Here is a 22,840-nt window from a genome sequence, read left to right as displayed (position 1 = left end):
CCTGTTAAAATTATTTTTTAAGTGTTGATTTGATAATATGACTTCGGAAATTTACACGAAACTCTGAATAAAATTACCTGTCTTAGACACCAAGGACAGTACAGTTTGTCTTTCATGTTAATGCTTCTCAAATGTCTCAAAGCATATTATTTGTCTGAGTAAAGTTATTATTTTTTTTTAATCCACCTGATAACAATATTGTAAGTGCTGATTTATTGACAGAATTTCACTGATTAAATTTAACTCTGAATAGAAATAACATGAGTCAGTAAGTAAAAAATTCTTCATGCAGAGATAGATCTCTCGCAAATAATCAGGAGCACTCGGCGAAATCCATCAGATGTCTAGCCAGGAATAATCAGAAACACTTGGAGAAAGCCATCAATATAATATCAAGATTAATCAGAAGCACTCGGAGAAATCCATCTGATGTCTTGTTAGGTATAATCAGAAGCACACGGAGAAAACCACCATAATATTGTCAAGAATAATCGGAAGCTCACGGAGAAAACCATCAGGGAGGATGTCGTTTATAAACATCATAAATTACCAATTTTTTTAAAAAGTCCAAATTTAATCCTGCTTAAGCAAAGAGTTCACAAGACCGCTTGTGAACTGTTTGCTTAAGCAACATGAGAGTTCTAGCACAAGCCCGCTTGTGAACTCTTTGCTTAAGCAACATGAGAGTTCTAGCACAAGCCCGCTTGTGAACTCTTTGCTTAAGCAGGATTAAATTTGGACTTTTTAAAAAAATTGGTAATTTATGATGTTTATAAACGACATCCTCCCTGATGGTTTTCTCCGTGAGCTTCCGATTATTCTTGACAATATTATGGTGGTTTTCTCCGTGTGCTTCTGATTATACCTAACAAGACATCAGATGGATTTCTCCGAGTGCTTCTGATTAATCTTGATATTATATTGATGGCTTTCTCCAAGTGTTTCTGATTATTCCTGGCTAGACATCTGATGGATTTCGCCGAGTGCTCCTGATTATTTGCGAGAGATCTATCTCTGCATGAAGAATTTTTTACTTACTGACTCATGTTATTTCTATTCAGAGTTAAATTTAATCAGTGAAATTCTGTCAATAAATCAGCACTTACAATATTGTTATCAGGTGGATTAAAAAAAATAATAACTTTACTCAGACAAATAATATGCTTTGAGACATCTGAGAAGCATTAACATGAAAGACAAACTGTACTGTCCTTGGTGTCTAAAACAGGTAATTTTATTCAGAGTTTCGTGTAAATTTCCGAAGTCATATTATCAAATCAACACTTAAAAAATAATTTTAACAGGTGGAAATCACACAAAAACCAAAGTTCATTAATCAGACGATTACTATGCCTTGAAACAAATGGAAAAAGCTATCACACACGAAGATTTCCCTTCCCCTTGAGTTCTAGCGAAGTCCTCCTTCTGTTGCGATCGTTAGGGAGCATCCCGCATCCCACACAAAACATTGTCTACTTATACAGACAACAGAGACTGCATATACAGACAACTGATACATGATGGTTGCTAATATGTGAATAGATTATCTTGTGATTCTTGCTAGGTCATGATATTATTCACTAATTTTTAAATAAGGTCAATGTTCTTCCTCTTGAGATCTAGGGAGGCACACCTTTTTCAAGAGATCGTGAGTGAGCATTCCGTAACCTACAACCAACTTTGGATGCTTTTACAACATAATATATGAGGAAATATGAAGGTGGGTAGTAAAACTACGTGGAACATGAGTTTTTTAGTCAAAATGAGAAAAAAAAATCTTTTTTTGTAAATAATTAATGAATGATCATACATAAAAATACGAAGTACCTAAATAATACTTTTAGTGGCTATTCAACCATTATGGAGTACATACAGTCTAGTGAAAGTACGATACTCAAATATCGATCTCGATCTGAAGGACATTGTACATACTGTAGCAAATACTTTGATAAAAGCTATAATGCTCGTAGACATGAAAAGACCGATTGTTTTAAAAGTCCATTCCGTCAAATACTAAGTTGTGACAAGTGTGGTAGGCGGATGACACGAAGAGAGAATTTAAAAAGACACTATAAAACTTGTAAAGCCAAGCTCGTTCAGGAGATAAAGTACGAAGATGGAGACGATATGCTCGGGGACAGTATGTCTTACAATGAAATTGATCGACCTAGTCTTAAAAGCGATTGTGTTAAAATCTCTCCAGGTCTTGAGAAAGTATATAGCTTAAATGGTGTTGGAGATATAAGTAAGGTAGAAGATAATGAAAGTAACATCTCCAGAAAAAGTGTCAAGGCGTCCTAAAGTAGAATTCTACGGACTTTGGAATATTTTTTTGGAAAATTAGCAAGTAAGCTTGTTGCCAATGATGGTACTCCAATGTCAAAAAATTCGAAATACTGGGATATGCAAGATGAAGATGTCAGTGTGTTTGATAAAGATGTGGATAGCATCGATGATGATGATGATACAAATTATCATAATCATTATTACAACGATTTTCAGAATATGTTCAGCAAACATTCGAAGAAGATGGTGTCATCAAGTGAAATTGATTATATATCGTGGAAAGACCCGAACGTGTTAACGAACAGGTTGCGACTTTTACTTGTTTCGCAAAATGACGAAATTGTATCAGTTATCAAAGAAACGTGGGCTATTCTTGATGAACTTAGAATTTCAGGGTATATATAATAAGTTAGTAATGTGTATTGACTGACGGATTTTTATACTTTTGTATTTTTGATATAAATATAATTTTAAAAATTGTTATTAAAATGTGTCGTTATTCATGTCCTAATAAAGTTCATGTGTATGCTACTTTAAAGAATTGAGTTGAGTATGAATATATTTATATATGTATCTGTGTGTGTGTGTGTGTGGAAAGTTTCCATTTTACTGTATGTAGATGATGGAAAATTAGTGTCGAAGAAGGAAAGAGTATGTAGAATTAAGTATCGATGACGGAAAATGAGTGTTGAATTGAGTGTCATCGATGGAAAATGAGTGTCGAATTGAGTGTCGATGATGGAAATTGAGTGTCAAATTGAGTGTCGATGATGGAAATTGAGTGTCGAATTGAGTGTCTATGATGGAAAATGAGTGTTGAATTGAGTGTAGTTGTTGGAAAATGAGTGTAGAATTGAGTGTCGATGATGGAAAATAAGTGTCGAATTGGGCGACGATGATGGAAATTGAGTGTCGATTATGGAAAATGAGTGATGAATTGAGTGTCGATTAAGGAAAATGAGTGTCGAATTGAGTGTCGATTATGGAAAATGAGTGTCGAATTGAGTGTCGACTATGGAAAATGCGTGTTGATGATGGAAAGTGAGTGTTGAATTGAGTGTCGATGATGAAAAGTGAGTGTTGAATTGAGTGTTGATGTTTGAAAATGAGTGCCGAATTGAGATTAGATTATGGAAAGTGGTTGGTTGCATTGAGTGTCGATGGTGGTTAATTTGCATTTGTGTGCATGTTAATGATGGAAAATGAGTGTTGACTCAAGTGCCTATGATGTAATATGAGTGTCAGTGATGATAAATAAGTGTAGAATTAACTTGCATCCAGCACTGTGTATGTGTAGCTAGGTTCTGAATGTTCAATGGATTCCTGGTTCTATATAAATGTAGACTTTGCTGACATGTTCACTGACAGGATTATTTTACTAGTCGACGGTATGCTGTTAAATATTCGAATGTAAATAAATAATAGGTTGTTAATTGACTTCTTTTAGTTTATGTGTGCTGCGTGGAGCCTAGTAGACTGATGGAAGTAAGTGGGGAGCTTAATGTTGAATGGTCATGTGTTGATGAATACGCTGGTGACCCACAGTATGTGCATAAATCAAATGCTAGTGGTCTGATAATATTTTGGGATATTTACGAAGATATTTATCGATGTGTGCTATGAAAGGTTAAAAATGTCTAGTAAAATTATAGAGTAGGTCTCTTGTTTCGGAGACTTTTGTCGTAAGGCTTAACAAGGATCGACTTTGAAGGGATAGGATTTTGAAGATGTGTGGTACTGAGCATGTCTTGGCTGTAGCTATATCAGCACTGAAGCTCCCCTGAACTGTAGATGAGAGGTACAAAAAAATTGACTTTGGACCTAGCCTGGTATCGTATAAATTATTTTAGTCATGTGTTGTAGTCATTTGGAGTCAGTTGGATGTTATGTGTAGCTCTACATAATAAAATTTACATTTGAGTAGTTTAAATTTTGTTTGGATTCTGAAAGTTCCATTGATTACAGACTCTTGCTCCTCTATTAAGTCTAAATTAACCGTGTATGTAGGATGTGTGATTAGTTGATTGTATATATAATTTAAATTCTCATTCCTTGAAATTCCTAATTTTTTTAAGTAATAACAATGGATGATGTATTGACTTGCGTATTATACAAGCGGACACTGTTATTTAAGCGAGTCTTTGGCTGCATATAAGTCTGGTATATGAATATTGATGTGTATCCGAACTCAATTGTAGCAACGTTGAAATCGGTACAAATCCCAATAGTGGCGGGGTCAACGACTGCAGAGATCTTGACGGAGGGTCTCACGTCTTCACCGGGGTCCCTGACGACGGAGGCGATGATGACGAAGCAGATCCCTATGACAACGATGAGGGAAGCTCCAGAGATTCCGATAGTAACGAAGCTACCATCTCCAGAGATCCCGATGTATGGCTGTATCTACTGTCTCTTCACTACAAGAGACTTCAATGTGTTCATTATCGAACGCAGAGGAGACTCCGATACCTGCAAATACACCGCATTTCGTAAATAAAACATTTTGTGAGCAATTCCCAGCTTCTGCATCAGTCGTGTATACTTCAGATTCTTTGGCATCCAGTACAGATGATATGTTAATGTCGACTGGGAAATCTCCAGCTCGTGCAACATACGGGACTTCGTCGCCTACAACAGCAGTGCACATTGAAAGTAATATACTTTCCGAGCCGTCGGTGACTAACGGTCTAACGACGAGACATCTGTGTACGTACTGTAGCAAAAGTTTTAAATACCGACAACATGCAAGAAGACATGAAAATCATGTCTGTAGAAGAAACGTTAATCGTTGAAAATTCCGTGTGAGCCATGTGGTGTACATTTCACAAACAAAAGTAATTTGATTAGGCATTGTAAAAGCAAAGTTAATTTGCAAGTTGTACATCGGGGAAGCGATGGTAATTGTGATGAGTATCTCTATCAGTGCCGCTACTGTGGTAAACGTTTTGAACGAGTACGAAGTACACGCATCCATGAAAGGCATGGCTGCAGAAGAAATCTTGACCGTGTAAAATTTCTGTGTGAGAAGTGCGGTGTACAGGTTACACGAAAATTTTACTTGAAAAAACATTAACAATTTTGTAAAGACGGGTTTCTAGCATAATTTCTGGCCCTCTAAGGTGTTACACTCCTGATCTGATGTAACGTGATCTGTATGAATTATTTGTATTTTTTCACTCTTAATACGAACTATAATAATTTATTTTAATAATGTTGAATGTCGCATGGACTGAGAAATGTAAAAAATATATACAGTGTCAGATTTTAATGTGTATAAATGTAAAATTTTAAATAAATTATAGAATTAAAGAATTTTTTATATATTTTTCCCTAACCTGCATCGTTTATCTTAATTCAATAAACTACATGTGTCACGTAATTTAGGTTGGATTTGAAATGTCCGTTTTGACTTGTTTGTGTGTATTCTTTTTTTATCAATAATGCTGAAGACTGTTTTTTTTTTGTTAAAATTATTTTTGACTGTGTATGTCATCTGCATTCTTAAGATTTTTATGGGAGATGTTTTGGTAATGTGCTGGTACAGGTAATGCCGTAACATTAGAGCAAATCTGATAGGAACTTGATTTATTATGTTTGAGAAATAATTTATTACTCCCCGAAATAAAACTAATAGACTTGTGGGAAATTTATGGTCTTAAATCGTAACCTGTCATATATTGGTGTACACTACGGAGGTGATATTAAAAAATTAAAGAATGTTTATCAATTGACCACACTTCGGGGTATGCTGGTGCACTGGATGGTCTGTATCAGTAAGATTCTGGATACTTGGAAAGCTGTTCTTCGTCCAAGTAACTCACTCCGTTGCTGATTACTAACATGAATTTTTACAACATGGGAAAATGAATGTATACTGGCTAAGGTCTTGATTTAAAATATTTTGCTGCTTATAATTATCAGAGTATTGAGTATGGTATGTAGGAATCGACTCCTCTCGTATATGTGCTTTACATTTATTTTTGTAGGTAGCAAGATATACATTCGTAGGCTGATTTTCTGCTCTGGTTCAGTGATGTATACTTTGAAGTGGTTCCAGCAAGTACTTTACGTATGCTGGATTACGATTTCACTGGAGTTTTACGTGAAATGGGTTGGAAGGCTAGCGACGTGATGTATGCATGTCTTGAGCAAAAATATGACTGCCGCAGTATTCTGCTAGCTTGCAACTCCCGCGCGAGGGGTCAATGTTCATTTGCGGGTGACGGTAGGCGTGTCTCGATCGTGTAGTCTCTGTCTCTATCCTTGAGAATATTTTTTTTTTTTGAGGTTGACGTGCTTGAATTTATGTACTTTTGACTGGTCGCACGTGAATAAGTTTAAATTCGTATGCATTGTAAGATATTTTTCTACATGAGGTAAGAAAAATACATAGATGCTACATTGACTGAGATATGTATCGAACACATGGTTCTTACCCTATGAGTGACTAGCACTTGTTTGACCTATCTCCACTAACCCTCGTTTACTTTGTGATATAGATGGGACATGGTTGTTTTCAGACAGATGATGGTTAAAATGACTTGGACAAAGTGTCCTTTGTAGAAATTACTATGTGTGGTAATTATTTTAGACGAAGAGATAATTTAGTAAAACACGAAAAAATAGCGTGAAGGTTTTTTTTATGTGTAAACAAATTATTGATAGGATGGTTTTGTATGTAGAACTGTTAGTATACCACATCTCTTGAAGAACACTGCATGGTATATATAATGAAAGACTCTTGGGCTCAAGAAACTAAACTATAGGTGGAAAGGATGATGCGGTTCCTATGATTAAATGAAAGGAACTTTGATGATTTTTTTTCTATATACTAAGATGATTTAATTGAGTTTGCGATGATGGGTTGAAGGATTAAATAATAAAACTGGACTGATAGGCTTTTACAGAAAATGAGAATGGAGCTCACAAGATCATAGATTGTGGTACATCTCTGACAACTGAAATGTGGAAACGATATCATAAAATGAGTGATATTGATGCAACTCATGATAATATTGATGACAGCTATGATGATGATTTACATCTGTGATAGTGACATGGACGCGGAGATTTTAAGACAAATAATATTATTAATATAGAAAAGATAGCACGCCGATCGTGACGAGAAAAAAATATTGAAGGATGTTGATGGTATCGGGAAGACTGAAACTAATGAAGGTATCAACACTGTGAAAAGTGAGAATACATTCAAGCCTATATTTAGCAGATCCTCCATACTTTGTATAAATGGTGGACTCCTGAAAAGGAAGCATACAGACGATGAAGACACTTCGACATCACCGATATTGAGTTCTTGCAGTAATCTGGGTGAAGACGTTGTGTTCTACGGTGATTGCTACAGTGACTCTGAGGCTGTTTACAAGGCATAGACTGTGATGCAGAACCTAAAGCTGACAAGATCGAAGAATGTGGTGGTGCCCTGAGACCGAAGCGATGGAAACGTCGTGTTATAATAAATAAATCTGATCAAGCTTGTGATGATCGCTGGCTAGATGATGAAAGTAACCGTGAGGATGGTGTTAAAACGGAAGACACCAGAGATCATAATATTTATAATAAACATACAATGAAGATGGTGGCAGAAGAGATTGATTCCACATCATGGAAAGATCCAAAAATATTGGTTGTCCGGCTAAGAGTGATGGTGGCATCTGTTCGTAGAGGGAACTACTCGCATATCGTGTAAGTATCGACCATACTTAAAGAACTTCGGAACGCTGGCTACATACAATAATCATTTGATTAACTGTCATGTGTGTACTAATGAAAAATAAAATGAATTATTTATATTTTAAAAAAGTATGATTTATTTCTTGTATCCTGATTTCCAAATAAACCTGTGTTTCCTCTACTGTATGTGTGATCATTCCGTTTCCTGTGTGTACTGTGTGTACGTTCCGATTTCCTGTGTGTACATTCCGTTTTCCTGTGTGTACATTTCGTTTTCCTGTTTGTACATTTCGTTTTCCTGTTTGTACATTTCGTTTTCCTGTTTGTACATTTCGTTTTCCTGTTTGTACATTTCGTTTTACTGTGTGTACATTTCGTTTTCCTGTTTGTACATTTCGTTTTCCTGTTTGTACATTTCGTTTTCCTGTTTGTACATTTCGTTTTCCTGTGTGTACATTTCGTTTTCCTGTGTGTACATTTCGTTTTCCTGTTTGTACATTTCGTTTTCCTGTTTGTGCATTTCGTTTTCCTGTTTGTACATTTCGTTTTCCTGTTTGTACATTTCGTTTTCCTGTTTGTACATTTCGTTTTCCTGTTTGTACATTTCGTTTTCCTGTTTGTACATTTCGTTTTCCTGTGTGTACGTTACGTTTCCTGTGTGTACTGTGTGTACGTTCCGTTTCCTGTGTGTACGTTCCGTCTCCTGTGTGTACTGTGTGTACGTTCCGTTTCCTGTGTGTACGTTCCGATTTCCTGTGTGTACTGTGTGTACGTTCCGTTTCATGTGTGTACTGTGTGTACGTTCAGTTTCCTGTGTGTACTGTGTGTACATTGCGTGTTGGAGCCGAGTAGACTTGTATCCATGTAGCTTCATAGACATGTAGTTTCGTAGTCATGCGGTCTTTTAGTCATGCAGTCTCTCAGCCATGTATAACTCGGAACCAGCTAGATCCTCTTAGACTCGTAGCCTTGTAGCCTCGTAGTCTCTTAGACTCGTAGCATTGTGTCCCAATATCATTGGAGCTGTTGAAAGAAAAGGTAGTTGGAGCATTTGGAGCTGTTGGAGCCATTTGGAGGCTGTTGGAGCATTTGGAGGCTGTTGGAGCATTTGGAGCTGCTGGAGCATTTGGAGCTAAGAAGTAGTCGTTGCTCGTCTATGCAAAGCTAAATGTTTATAAGTTTGCTGGCTTTCGCAAGTGATTCTGTAGTAGGATAGAAATAGTGTAATAAATATTATGTTTGTAAACGACTTTGTGGTGTTTTATTTCTCGAACCTTACGCTTTTCTGGTATTTAAATTAAATTTATTTTATCTTCGTCCGGGATCGTGCCAAGGACCTTAGACGACCTAATCAATCAGTATATAGGTTACAAATTTATTTAATGAATTTTAAACTTTTTCCTGAATTTTTAGTTTAATTATTACGAAAATTCCAAGATGTTGGTCTTGATGTCAGATAGGATGATGGTAGTAGAGGATTTAAAGTCTCTTAAGAATGTTGAACATGGTTTATTGAATTTTTTTCTTCATAAAATTAAACATTATTGCATCGTTCGAGTATCGAACCAAGAACTGGAGCGGATCGAATCGATATGTAAGTTGATGAGTGATTTTTTTGATGAATTTAGGATTTTTCCCGCTTTTATAGCTACATTATTACATGATTTCAAGATGGCGTCCGAGATTCAAGATGGCGGGGGAACCTCGGTAATAAATGATTACTGCACTGTAGCGGGTTAGAATAAAATTAACCACATGGAAATGTACTCTATAATACGAGTACACGCACAAGATGGAGTACTCCAGCAGGTGGTCGCTCCTGGTAGCATGTACTGAACATAAAATGTCGGATCCAGGATGGTCGACAAGGACAAAGTCAAATTTCAAGGACAAAGTCAAATTTCAAGGACAAAGTCAAATTTCAAGGTTAAAGTTAAATTTCAAGGTCATAGTCAAATTTCAAGGTCAAGGTCAAGGTCAAATTACAAGGTCAAGGTCAAATTCAAGTTCAAGGTCAAATTTCAAGGTCAAAGTTCAAGGTCAAGGTCAAATTTCAAGGTCAAGGTCAAAGTTCAAGGTCAAGGTCAAAGTTCAAGGTCAAGTTCAAAGTTTAATGCCAACAGTAGAGGATAAATGTATGGAGAACAGAACATTATTCTAACATGTCGCCAGCACACTCTAGCAGACGAAAACAAGATGGTGGTCTCCAGTGGATGAAGACAAGATGGCGGACATGATGTCATACCAGTTGATGATATATACCTTGGTACTGGTGGTGGTAGATCAGTATAGGTAGCATTCATGGAGGAAGGATCGACCGATTACTCTCGCCGGGAATCGAACCGAGGACGTACATCGATATAATCAAACATAATTCAAATACGTTAATTTTTTGATGAATTATGGAATTTTTTTCATTAAAATCGGATATTAAATAAAGATTTTCAAGATGGCGTCCAAATTTCAAGATGGCGTACATGACGTCATACTAGGTGAAGATATGTATACTTTGATATAAGTGGTGGGGGTCAGTCTGTCTGCGTCCACTGTGAGGGAAGGATCGGTCGCCATTTTTAATTTTTTTTGCACTCGTCGGGTTCGAACCGAGGACTCCGAACTCCGTGTCTAAAAAAAATAAAAAAGTTAAAGATGGCGGACGTAACGGAAATTGCAACGGTGACGTCATAATTCAAAATGGCGGAAAACAAAATGCTGGAATGTTCGAGAAAACAAAATGACGTCATCCAAGATGGCGGATCCAAAATGGCGGATCCAAAATGGCCGCCGGGGTCAAGGTCAAGGTCAAAGGTCAAGGTCAAGGTCATCCAAGATGGCCGCCGTGACGTCACAATCCAAGATGGCGGTCGGAACCACAGGCACCACAACCAGAAGCCAGTTTCAGGACCGGCTATTATATACTACTGGTGACATTTGACAGAGTGTACGTAGGACTATGGAGTTCATTCTAGAAGTCATTGAACCCGCGAATTTTTCCGGTCCCTACTTTTATGTGTATTTGCAACATGAGAACGCATGAATTCGCCTGTAACCGAGGTCAGTTGTTAAGACAATTCTGGCGAGTGCTAAAAGACTCGTTTACATGTTTGTTTTTATAGTTGTTGCCACCGATACGTGTTGGCAGGCTAACCACAGGGTCTAATGACTGAGGAAAGTGAGGTGGTAACTATCGTCACAGAGAGCTCAACACATCGAAGAGTTAAAAAAGAGAGAGAGGATAGATGGGATATTTTTAATCACCATTCATTTTAATTTGAAACCCTCTCGGTGAAAAAAAAAAAAAACTGGGGGGGGGGGGGGGGTTTGTGCAAACTTCACCCTGCTCGCCCGGCACTAATGTAAATTTGATGTTTTTGCCTTTTTTTTTTTTGCTTCGTTGCGGAGCGATAAATTAATATGTGTTTTATATGTATAATTTCTTCTCGACCATCAGCCTCGTGTCGACACGCTCACTATAATTTCCACGACGGATCAGAGTGCGGAGGGTTTTCAGAGACGCAGATGATTGACTGCCTAAATAATAATAATAATAATAGTAATAAAACCTTCGCAGCTTTATTACTTCGCGAAAGAATTTTTTTTTTCACCATGCGGGCCCTGTGGGAATTTTTATTTTCGCGACTGGTCACAAAAAGCGGTAATGATCGTTTTTGGCGCTCTGCATAACTGGATCTCTTGAATCTTATTTTAGGGGAAAATATTTCATAAAAAAAATTCAGTTTGTCCCATTACGTGAGTTTACCGCACTTCTCTCTCTCTCTCTCTCTCTCTCTCTCTCTCTCTCTCTCTATCCATCTATCTATCTATCGATCTATATGTCTATCTCCCGCTTTGTTCAGAACAGATATTTGAAGATATTTGTTCTCTACGTTTTCTCTTTTAATAAAATACTGCAGTAAGCTTCATACTGGGAAACATCAGTGAATTTCCTGCACACGTTAAAATATGGTTTTAATTGCTACCTAAGACTGGAATATATCCACCTTTGAAGTTCAAGCTAAAACAACATTTATCTTGCAAAAATAAAGATACAGTTTATTAGATGAAACACTGAGAGACTGGTTAATATTTATTCAAAAAATTTCTACAGCCACCACAAGACTTGTTATTGACGAAAAATGATTTCTTTCAAATAATTGGCGTACACTGTATTTTTTTCGTAAATGAAACTGAAATATTTATGTAAAATTTAATAAATATTTGTATATTTATATATTGACATGAAAATAACTGTACAAAAACAAAATAGTTTTAGTAGTAATACTAGATAGGCATTAGTGCTTTGCGTTGTCCCAGTACTTCCCATAGTTAAAGTTATCTTTACACCGTTCCCTGAAGATCGTTCCCGTATTTACTGCGCAATAATAATCATAAAATAATGCGCACATAAGTCCAATTATTAAACATTTGATTAATTTTTTCCATGGCACAAAACCATTATTTTTGAATGAAACATTAATTTAAATATTACATTTTGGTACAATTATCGTAAGAAATACACAGTGTTATCTTGAAAAAAGTATTTCATATATCCAAAAAAAACATAAACATGCGTTGTACAACGTAGCAATATATATATATATGTAGTATTACAAACTATTTCTTGGCAAATTGTTTCCGAAGGAATCTTTTGTAAAAGTAAAGATTTTTTCTTTCTTTCTGTGTAACAGCCAAAGTTTGTCAGTGAAATTCTTACGTAGCTTGTGTAAAAAATCCAAGATGAGAGGGAATTCTCGGCTTTAATGTCTCGCACCTCACACCTGTTGGTTCACGCGAAGCAATATTTCACGTGCGTGCAGTCGAGACACGACTATCTTTCGCAGTCAGGAGTTATGGGGAGCTGGCCTGTTGTGACGTAGTTGAAGTCACTTCCCACCACGCCATCGCTGTGTTGAAACACTTAAAAAAAACACCGCGGAAATGGTGCTTGAGCACTCGGGATAGTAAACAGTATGGACGAGGAATCAAAAGATGCTTTATTGGTAGGGGCAGGCACGTTTTCGCGAAAAAATCTGAACACTTATTAGACTGCAGCAAGGTATACCCGCACCTGTGGTTTCTTACTTGTGATTGGCGGCCGTCTGCGAGAGAAGTCGTTGCCTTATTTGACCGAGCCATTCAGGACGCGTTTGCTTTCGCACTGAATTACTGTGATTGGTGTTGTTACTATCTGGAAGAAACTCACCCAATCACTAAACACAGACGATGCTACAGTGTTTTAACTTTCAGCTTGTCTCAAAATCTTTTCGCGAAATCTGCATGCCCCTACTTATTGGTAGAGACTGGAAAAATTCGCGCTTTCAAAGACTTATAGGATATACTCCACAACCCCCTACACACTTGGGCAAATGCCACCTGCTCATTGGTAGGGACTGTAAAAATTCGCGGTTTCGATGACCTTCAGGATAGACTACACAGTCCTCAGTATACTCGGGAAAATAGCGCCTATTCATTGGCTGCTGACTTGTGAGTCGTCTCAACTAGTTTGCTTGTGATACGACACTTCTTTGGTTGAGCATTTCCCATTGGCCCAGAGTCGTCCAGATGAACAGTGAAACAATAACAGAAGCAGCTTTAAGGTATATGTATTTGAATTTTAGGTATCGCGAAATGAATCCGCGAATTTTTCCGGTCTCTACTCATTGGCTACTGACTCGTGACACCTGTCAACTGGGACTCTTGCGATTCGATAGTTTTTTGGTTGAAGGTTTTCCATTGGCTCAAAGTCCTTCAGATAAACTGTAAGCCAATCATAGAAGCAATATAAAGGTACAGTTGTTTGGATTCTATCATACAGTGAAATGAATCTGCGAATTTTCCCTGTCTCTATTTATTGGATTCAATTGCTTTAATGCCATAACAATTTTAAATCTTAAAAATTGAAACTTTGCATTGGTTGTGACACAGATTACACACAAGAGATCCACGAAGACCATAACTTGGGACTGGAAAAATTCTCGGTTCGATGACCTTCAGGATAGACTACACAGTCCTCTGTTTACTCATGCCTAGAGACCCGGAAATTTCGCGGGTTCAATGACCTCCAGGATAGACTCCAATATCCTCTACACACTCGGGCAAATGCCAACTGTTCATTGGCTGCTGACTTGTGAGTCGTCTCGACTGGGTGGCCTGCGATTCGACACTTCTACGAGTGAGGGTCTCTAATTGGCCCCTCATTCCTCCAGATTAACAGTGAACCAATGACAGAAGCAGCACTAAGGTATAATTATTTGAATTTTAGCATAACACGAAATGAACCCGCGAATTTTCCGGGTCTCTACTCATGCCAATAACGCCAGTACATTGGCTGCTGAATTGTGAGTCGTCTCAACTGGTTTGCCTGTGATTCGGTACGCCTTTGATTGAGGGTTCCTCATTGACTCAGAGTCGTCCAGATGAACAGTGAGCCAATAGCAAAAGAAGCTTAAGTGTATATATATCATATGCGCATATTTTTATCACGCTTGGCATAATTTTAAAGAATTAAACGTTGAATTTCGTGTCCGGTTTTCGTATTATAGGTATATTTGCAACATGAGAACACATGAAATTGCTCGTTTTTGAGGTTAGATATTAACACATCACTGGCGAATACTGAAAGAGACGATAACATTTTTTTTGTACTTAAAAAAAAAATTGGAAACCATTTTCCAAGAAATAGTTTGTAATACTACAATAAAAAAAGGTTATTTTTGCATATATGAAACATGATTATTGGGAAAAAAAATTACTGAATATTCATTGTCGTGCTTACAAAAGTTAATACCCTATATAATTTAAAAAATTTATTTATATTTTATACAAGCATACATTTTTTGAACTATGGAAAAGATAAACTAATATTCGACAGTTGGACATAATTTTGTTTATGCACAATAAATAGATAGGTACTGGATAGCTATAGGCTACTGCAAATTGTTTTTCCCCAGTTATACAGTTACTATCATGTGAACGTACATATTTACAAATACATATATGTAATTTTACATTATTACTTCAGTTAAATTATCCTACTTTTAAACATTCATGTTTATCATAGATTCGCCATACCTACACTGCATACCATAGGCGAAAATCTGTAGGATTCCCAGGAAGGGCTCCCCCCCCCCCCCCCCCACCACACCGCGGGATAACGTTTATCATTCCCATTTCACATTTACGATTTTTCAAGCACAAGCGGGCCCTCTCAGAGAGAGCCTTTTTGATTCCTGAATGGAGGTGGGGGGGGGAGGAATTCCCCCCTACTTTCCCAGGAGATACGCACATGCTCCAAACATCCGAACCTTTTTTTGAAGCCTCTCGTCCTCCCATCCAGAGACCTGCAATTTGCGCAGGATCCTTTTCAACTCCTGGCGGGAGGTTCGTTTCTTAGTAACGAGTCCCCTGCCATTGTTACCAACGTGCCGCGCGGCTGTCAATGCCGCGGCATTAAGAATTCTGTTTCGCGACGAAACATCGTACCTTGGAAACAGCTTCGAAAAAAAATAAAGAAGGGGTATCGTGATATCAAAGTTTCTCAAAGGGAATTCTGAAACTTCAAGAAAACAAGATAATTTCTAACGTTCCTCGAGTGAACAAAAATGAAAGCAAAAAGAAGCACTTTGAAATTTTGAAATTAAATAAGTGACTTAATATTTCAAAAAATTCGCAAATGATATAGGTATAATGTAATTCACATTCAGAGCTCCGATTATGTCACGTATTCTTATCGCTCCAGGATGAAGTCCACTGTACTATACGAAGAAAATAATTTTGGTACTTTTACAAAAAATTTCTTTGGAAAACCAGTTGCCATTAAATAGCATTTAATACTTCAAGAAAGCTGTTGTAACGTTGTAAACACATGTCTATGGTTATTTTTGAATATATAAAATACTTTATTTCGAGATAATACTGAGTATTTCTTACAAAAATTGGTCAATGATTTTATATTTTAATTAATTTTTAATTAAAGTATATTATTTTTAAACCATTGAAATAATAATTGGAAATTATTTAGTAGTAAATAGTTACTATTGTAGGTATGATTTAAAAACTAATAATTATATCTCCGAATTTAACTGGGCGTAATGAATGATCTTGAATGCCAATAATGAACATACAGAAACTTACAACCACATTTTTTTTTTTATATTTTGTGGAATCAGGCCCTAAGGCTTGAAAAGGGGTAAGTAGCTATGTTTTACAGATTAATAATGATGACTTCAGTCAGGTCATGAATGACCTCGTGGTTCGGAGATGCCTGGTTTTTTACGCCTGATATTGAACATGAACTGTTTTAAAACATTGGTCGCTTATGGGCGAATAGCACCTCTTGGTTCGGCTAATAATGGCCTATGCGCATGATTTTGTACATGATCGGTTTAAAATGTTGAGATACTGGACTAGTACCTACTCCAAGACCATTCGCGTTAAAATCCTTGTGCGGTCTTTACGGTTTTGGCTCCACGTGATTTCTTTTTTCTCTCCCGAAGCCATTACAGTCACATGACGGGTTGTTTCCTCACTATAGGCGATCGCTGAGTCCCTTGAACTGCGATGTTGTGTTTATGCGTTTCTCGTTGTCAACGAGACAAGACTAAATAAAATTGAGCGTAGGACATTAGTTCACAACATCCTAGAATGAACGGCAAATGCCACTCAAGAGTCTTTAAGAGCCCTTATAAAGCCTTTAAAAGCTTTTAAGATACTCCAAGAGACATTTTAGAGTCTCTAAGAACCCCTAAGAGCATATTAGAGCAACTATAGAGACTCCAATTCCTCAAAGAATACTTAACTTGCTTGTAACAATGTAAATTTTTAAAATTATATTTTTAATATTTTATACGTTAAATCATGTTTAATATCGCATATGTTTTATATTTTATAATAACTACAAATTTGTTTGTTTATTTTGTATTGTACTGAATTCGTAGGCTAAGTAGCTTCTATTTTTTTGGCTATAGTTTATGTTAAGATGTACTTAAATATGTTTTGTTTTATTATCAAACTACATGTAACTGCTTTGTAAACATGTATATAGTTATGAGTAATACAAGGCGGCGCGCCTTAACCTCGCCACTTAATGTAAGTCCGTAAAATAAATCAATGTCTGTGGGTCCTCCCCACGAGGTACATACGCCCAAAATAACACGCCGTTATCATAAAAATGAATACTCGTCGACTTGACGCGGCAATTTTACAGAAACATGTCACATCAGTCCTTTACCACATGCCATGGCAGATTTATTCAATCAATTCTTCTGCACTGTGATCAATGTGCCCTCACATCTAAATGCAATCTCAAGCGATCACATATTTGTTGAATTCAAACAATTTAATACAATCTATAGGATTGAAACGAGGTATATGATTGTACTTCAAAAACTGGATTCAATGAAAATTGATAAAGTTTACTGAACGGCAATCATTTGCTGATTTTTCTTTGACATATACATTGCAGTTTACCACTATTTTTCAAGGGAAAATGTAAACAAATGCAAATTAAGAAGAAAAAAAATTAAAAACGAAAATTTTAAAACCCACAGAGAACAAGCCTTAATTATCTAATGTCAAACAAATAAACTCAACAATGAACCTAAACATGTAGCTATTATGAACAACACAACGACAGCGCAGAAGATCATATTCAAACCTAAATATCAACAAAACGAGAATTCCGTAGAATGAATTTAGTCATGATAAAAATATTAACGGTCAGACGAACACAGTGGGATAACAACGACGAGCCAGTTTCATCAACAACAGTAAATGTAGGCAGGCAAATACTGGACAACGCAGCAAATATAAGAACACAACGATGAATAGACAGATATTAGGACAACACAACGATGATTACACCGACGAACAAAGTAATTTCCATTCTTGAATTTTTTTTCTTTGACAAACAGTGCAAAACTGCGATGGCGTCTGTCAAAGAAATTATATGAAATCTAAATTCCCCTCTGCATAAATCAATTACAGAACGTATTTGACTTACTATTTAACTACTAGCCATTTTGCTTAGAAATAACATTTATTTTCTCTTAGAACTGGATTTATTTTCATTCTATTTCCCCCCCCCCCCCAGCGATTAACCTTTCTTTTAAACTGCTTTTTGAACATATAAAAGTACTTTTTCTTTTGACAGACAATTTTACGCTGTAACTGAATTAAAAGTTTTATAATACAGATTAAAACCATTCCTAAATAGCAATTATCAGTTTTTGAGACATTAATTTTGCACGAAAGGATTAAATGACTAAAAACTCTTATTTAAGAAAATGTATAACATGTAAAAAAAAAACAATTCATGTGCCAGTCAATGCGTTGAAATCGTTAGAGCCGTGTGTTCTCTCTTTCGGCCTATAAAAAGCCAATTGTTATGTTCATCGAGACATACCTACATCGATCCAACCAGATTACGGGAAGTGTCGATGAATGTAGAATAAACCCTTGATATGTAGGTTACATATAATTGGCAAGTTCAGAACAATTAGACTTCCTCTGCTCTATTCTCTTGTGACTCAAAAGCGATCTTAACCAAAAGTATAAAAAGTTACGTACATAAAATAAAATTGGCACCATAATCATTAAATAAAACTAAACATGTATATATATGTATATGTTTTTCGTTTTGCTAGCTTCATGCCCCTTCGTGTAGTAACGATAGCTCTGAATGATTTTCGAAATAGTGTAGTCAAAGGGAAAAAAAAACGCAAAGTGAACGATAATCTACAAGTAACGAGACATTTTAACGTAACGATAAAATTATAATAAGCTCCCGAGTTATCGAATCGGTCCTTCGTTGCCCACTGAAGAAACAAGATATGGGGATCCTGCAAAGTAATTTATTGTGTAAATGGAACATACATACACACACACACACACACACACATATATATATATATATATATACGTTTAAATTATTACATTTACATGAAAAAATCTGTACCACTACAAAATAGTGTTCGCAGTAATACTGGGTTTCGGATTCTTACCGGGGCATTCATGCTTTATGTTGTCCCAGTTCCTCAAAAATGTTACAGTTATTTGTAAACCGTTCCATGAATAGCTTTCAAGTATTAAAAATGCGCACATAACAAACGTGATATTAACAAAATGAAGTAAATTGTTGAATATTCGAATATCTCGACCGTGTTTTTTTTTTTAAATTATGATTCAGTGAAACATTAAAATATAAAATTATGCGCCATTTTTGTAAGTAGGTAGGTATTATCTCGAGGAAAAAAAACGTGTTTCACATACCTATGCAAAAATAACCATAGCGTTGGTTTGTATAAAGTTACAATATATTTCTCGTGGTGTTACAAAATATTTCTTTTACAACTGATTCCAAAGGAATCTTTCGTAAATGTACAGAAACTTGTTTCGTGTGTGCTGCCTCGCGCAGAGTCAGTCGAACGGCGAACACTTCCTCAGTTGACGGGCTGCGAGCTAACGTCGCAAAGCGCTGACGGTTGAAAAGCACATAGGCTCAGGAGCCCCAAGCTCTTTTGACGTGACAACGTCTAATAAATCGATGAACACCGGCTGCACGCACGAAAAAGGATGACTCATTGTCCCGTTACGGTCATTGTCCCGTTACGATCATTGTCCCGTTACGCTCATTGTCCCGTTACGCTCATTGTCCCGTTACGCTTATGGTACGCTTGCGCCGCATCTATCTCTCTTCCACTCGGTTGGAACAATGATCGATTTGACTTTTTGGAGGCACATTAAACTTGAAACACTCCCATTCGTTTCCTACTTTTCCTATCATCGTCCTATCCTTAACAGAATAACACAGATTGGAAGAAGTTAAATAGCAAAAATGTATAAAAGTTATAGTTAAATATATCTGTTCGTTAAAGTAATGAACATATTTGAATTAATGAGTGCAAATAAAAGTAAATTTATCAATTAAATCGTAGATTTCATTTCACTCCTTCTTTGTATCCATACAAAATAGTGATCATCCAATCAAAATTATTCAATTTTATTCATAAAAGTATGCAATCAATTCATCAATGTTTTGTTACGACGTTGTCACGTTGAACTATCGTCCGTAAACCGACTTTACAGACAACCAATTTTTTTTCCCCACACCCTTGTATCCGGGGAGCGCCGCCCCACGCACGCAGCTCCTCCGACAAGGCCATACACGGCTATCCGCGGCCCGCGCGGGAGCTAACGAGGCCGCAGCGTCTGGCGCTGCCGAAGGGGATGACGAGAAGGCGGGTACAATCCCTCCCTTCCCCCTTCCAACCCTTCCCTTTCTCCCTTGCGCTGACGCAAAGACGCCGGTAACGAGGTTCGCGGCTGAAAATAGCAAGCGCCAAGACGCTCTTCTCACCCTCTTCCGTTCACGCCCTTCGGCGAATTTGTGGAATTAAGAGTGGGTTGAAAAAAAAAATAACCCGCATACAGAATTTCCTTACTTCTCAAGGTCTCTCATTTTTTCCCCCCCTCTCTGATTAACACAACTACACTGTGATGGTACGTAAAACCCCCAAAGTACAAAAATATTTGAAATACTTCTCAAAGATTTCTACAACTTTGCTTAGGGAATATGTAGTAATAAAAATTTAAAAAAAAATTTCTTACAAATTCTACAAAAATTCATTGAAAAAAGTGATAGCAAGAAACGAAATTACTTGTGAAAAAATCATGTTGTTATGCGTCATAGTTCAAGAATAAGTCAGCTTTTTCATGGCATATTATGCACTTAGAGAATTGAATCTGCTCAATTATACTGCAAAACAACATTGCGAAATAGGAAAAAAATATATAAACGGGACATCTGATAAGTTGGCTTCTCTGTCTTACCATTTTGTTTAAATATCCTTAGATAACATACTGTCGTCATAATTAAGGCTAGGACCATTTGTTTTCTTACATTTACAAAATTTATCTTTGAATTAAAAAAAAGTTCAATTCATGTCTGAAAAAATATTCACAGCTTAAATAGTCTACTTTTCCCACCCTACACTGCAGGTTGGGTCAAAAGTTTCTCGCTCTATCACTAGCATCCGTCCACGCACCGCTGTCTCACCACTGCCGCACTTCTTACTGGAACACTGACATTCCGTTCTTCAACCACGAATTCTTCCTTACTAGTTGTCGCCTTAACTGACTGGATGGTATTGCTAACAATAATATTCACCTTGACTCGTATCTCCATAAGGACTCGCCGGTATCGCTACCTATAGAACTCAACCTCGACTCTTATCGATGAAAGGACATGCTGGTATCGCTACGAATAAAACTCACCTCTACTCGTATCGCTTCACGGACTTGCGGGTACATCTACCAACTCACCTAGACTAGTATCGCTCCAAGGACTCACTGATAATCACTACCAATAGAATATATCTAGACTCGTATTACTCCAAGGACTTTCTGGTATCGCTACCTATATAAATTCGCCTCGACTAGTATCGCTCTAAGAACTCACTACCAATAAAACTCATCTCGACTAGTATCGCTCCAAGTAATCGCTGATATCAATGCCAACAGAATTTATCTAGACTCGTATAGCTTCAAGGACTTGCTGGTATCGCTACTAACAGAATCCGCCTGGACTTTTATCGCTACAAAGGTTGCACTGGTATCGTTACCAACAGCGACGGAACTCACCTCGACTCGTATCGCTCCACGGCACCACTGGTAAGTAACACTAACTACGAACAGAACTTGGAATCCGACCGCTGCACTGGGCGGCCAGCGCTTATATGCCGACAGCGTTGCGTAACGGTGGCGGTAACAGAAACCTTCTAGACGCAGCGGCAGATGACTAATATCGGACGTGTGATGCGTCGCTCCTCTTGCGCGCGCAAGGATGTTGAACCTTACAGGCGGGTGGGGGAGTTGTGCTTGATTGACAGGCGGTGGGCAGATGACGCACTTGTCGCATAACAGGCCAGGCACACGGTATCGCGAGTAGGACGTCTTGCGTCACGACGGGCACATCATACCGTCACCCCACAACACTACATTTCACTTGATATTTTCGGATTTTTCCAGAAGTTTAACATTTCCTTGTTACTTCAATTTTTAGAGGTTTTGACCGATGCTAGAAACATTTTTAATTATTGTATTCATAAAGGTTTAAAGTCTCGATCGGATTGAGGAGTGAGAAGTGATAAGGTAAGATGAAGCAGGGATAGAATGCACTGGTTGGAGAAACAGGAGTACTTTGAGAAAACAAAAAATAATAATAAAAATAAAAATACGCAGATAAATGATTCTTCACGTTTCCCACTTCTTGTGAAAACTTTGAGTTCACCTCCAAGTAGGAATCGAACTCGGACCGCCTTTTTGAGAGACGAATTATACGACAAACAAATTTACACAACCTAGTAATCCTGTACATAACCGTAATTTAATAACTATCAATAATTTTTACGACTATATGCATAGATGATAGCCCGAAATTTTCTAACGGCTGTGCAAAATGAGAAGCTTGAATATGATGACTCAAAGATGCTTAGGAAGTTTTTGTACACAACATACAAAAGGCTTCATTAATTTTTTCTAAAAATTTTTTACAAAATATTGCTGCCTGATCAGACATTAATAACTCAAGAATTTTTAGACTGAAACCTCAGACTTTTGTTAGTTATCTGCGGGGATTCTGAAATGCAGTTTTTTTTTTGTGGAGGTAACACCCAAAATACGAGGAAAGTGAAAAATGTATAATGATATAAAATTTAAAAAAATTCAAACATATTTACTATTGAACACAAATAAAAAATTCAAGTAAAAAAAAAGAAAATAAACACTTAAAATACTTGTAACATAGTTTTATTAAGATTTCGTATGATAAAAATCATAATTTAGCCAGGTTATTTTAATAATCTAA

At 36.9% G+C, this 22,840-nt stretch overlaps 1 protein-coding gene across 2 annotated transcripts in view; it reads right to left on the bottom strand.

Moving 5' to 3' along the window:
• LOC134528214 (connectin-like) overlaps positions 1-22,840 on the bottom strand; it is a 903,159-nt gene that overhangs the window by 342,514 nt on the left and 537,805 nt on the right. The window lies entirely within an intron of this gene.

Source organism: Bacillus rossius, chromosome 1 (assembly GCF_032445375.1).
Source record: "Bacillus rossius redtenbacheri isolate Brsri chromosome 1, Brsri_v3, whole genome shotgun sequence".
NCBI classification, from domain to species: Eukaryota; Metazoa; Arthropoda; class Insecta; order Phasmatodea; family Bacillidae; genus Bacillus; species Bacillus rossius.
The sequence above is the reverse complement of the archived record's forward strand: the minus strand, read 5'-3'. Positions and strand labels throughout refer to the sequence as shown.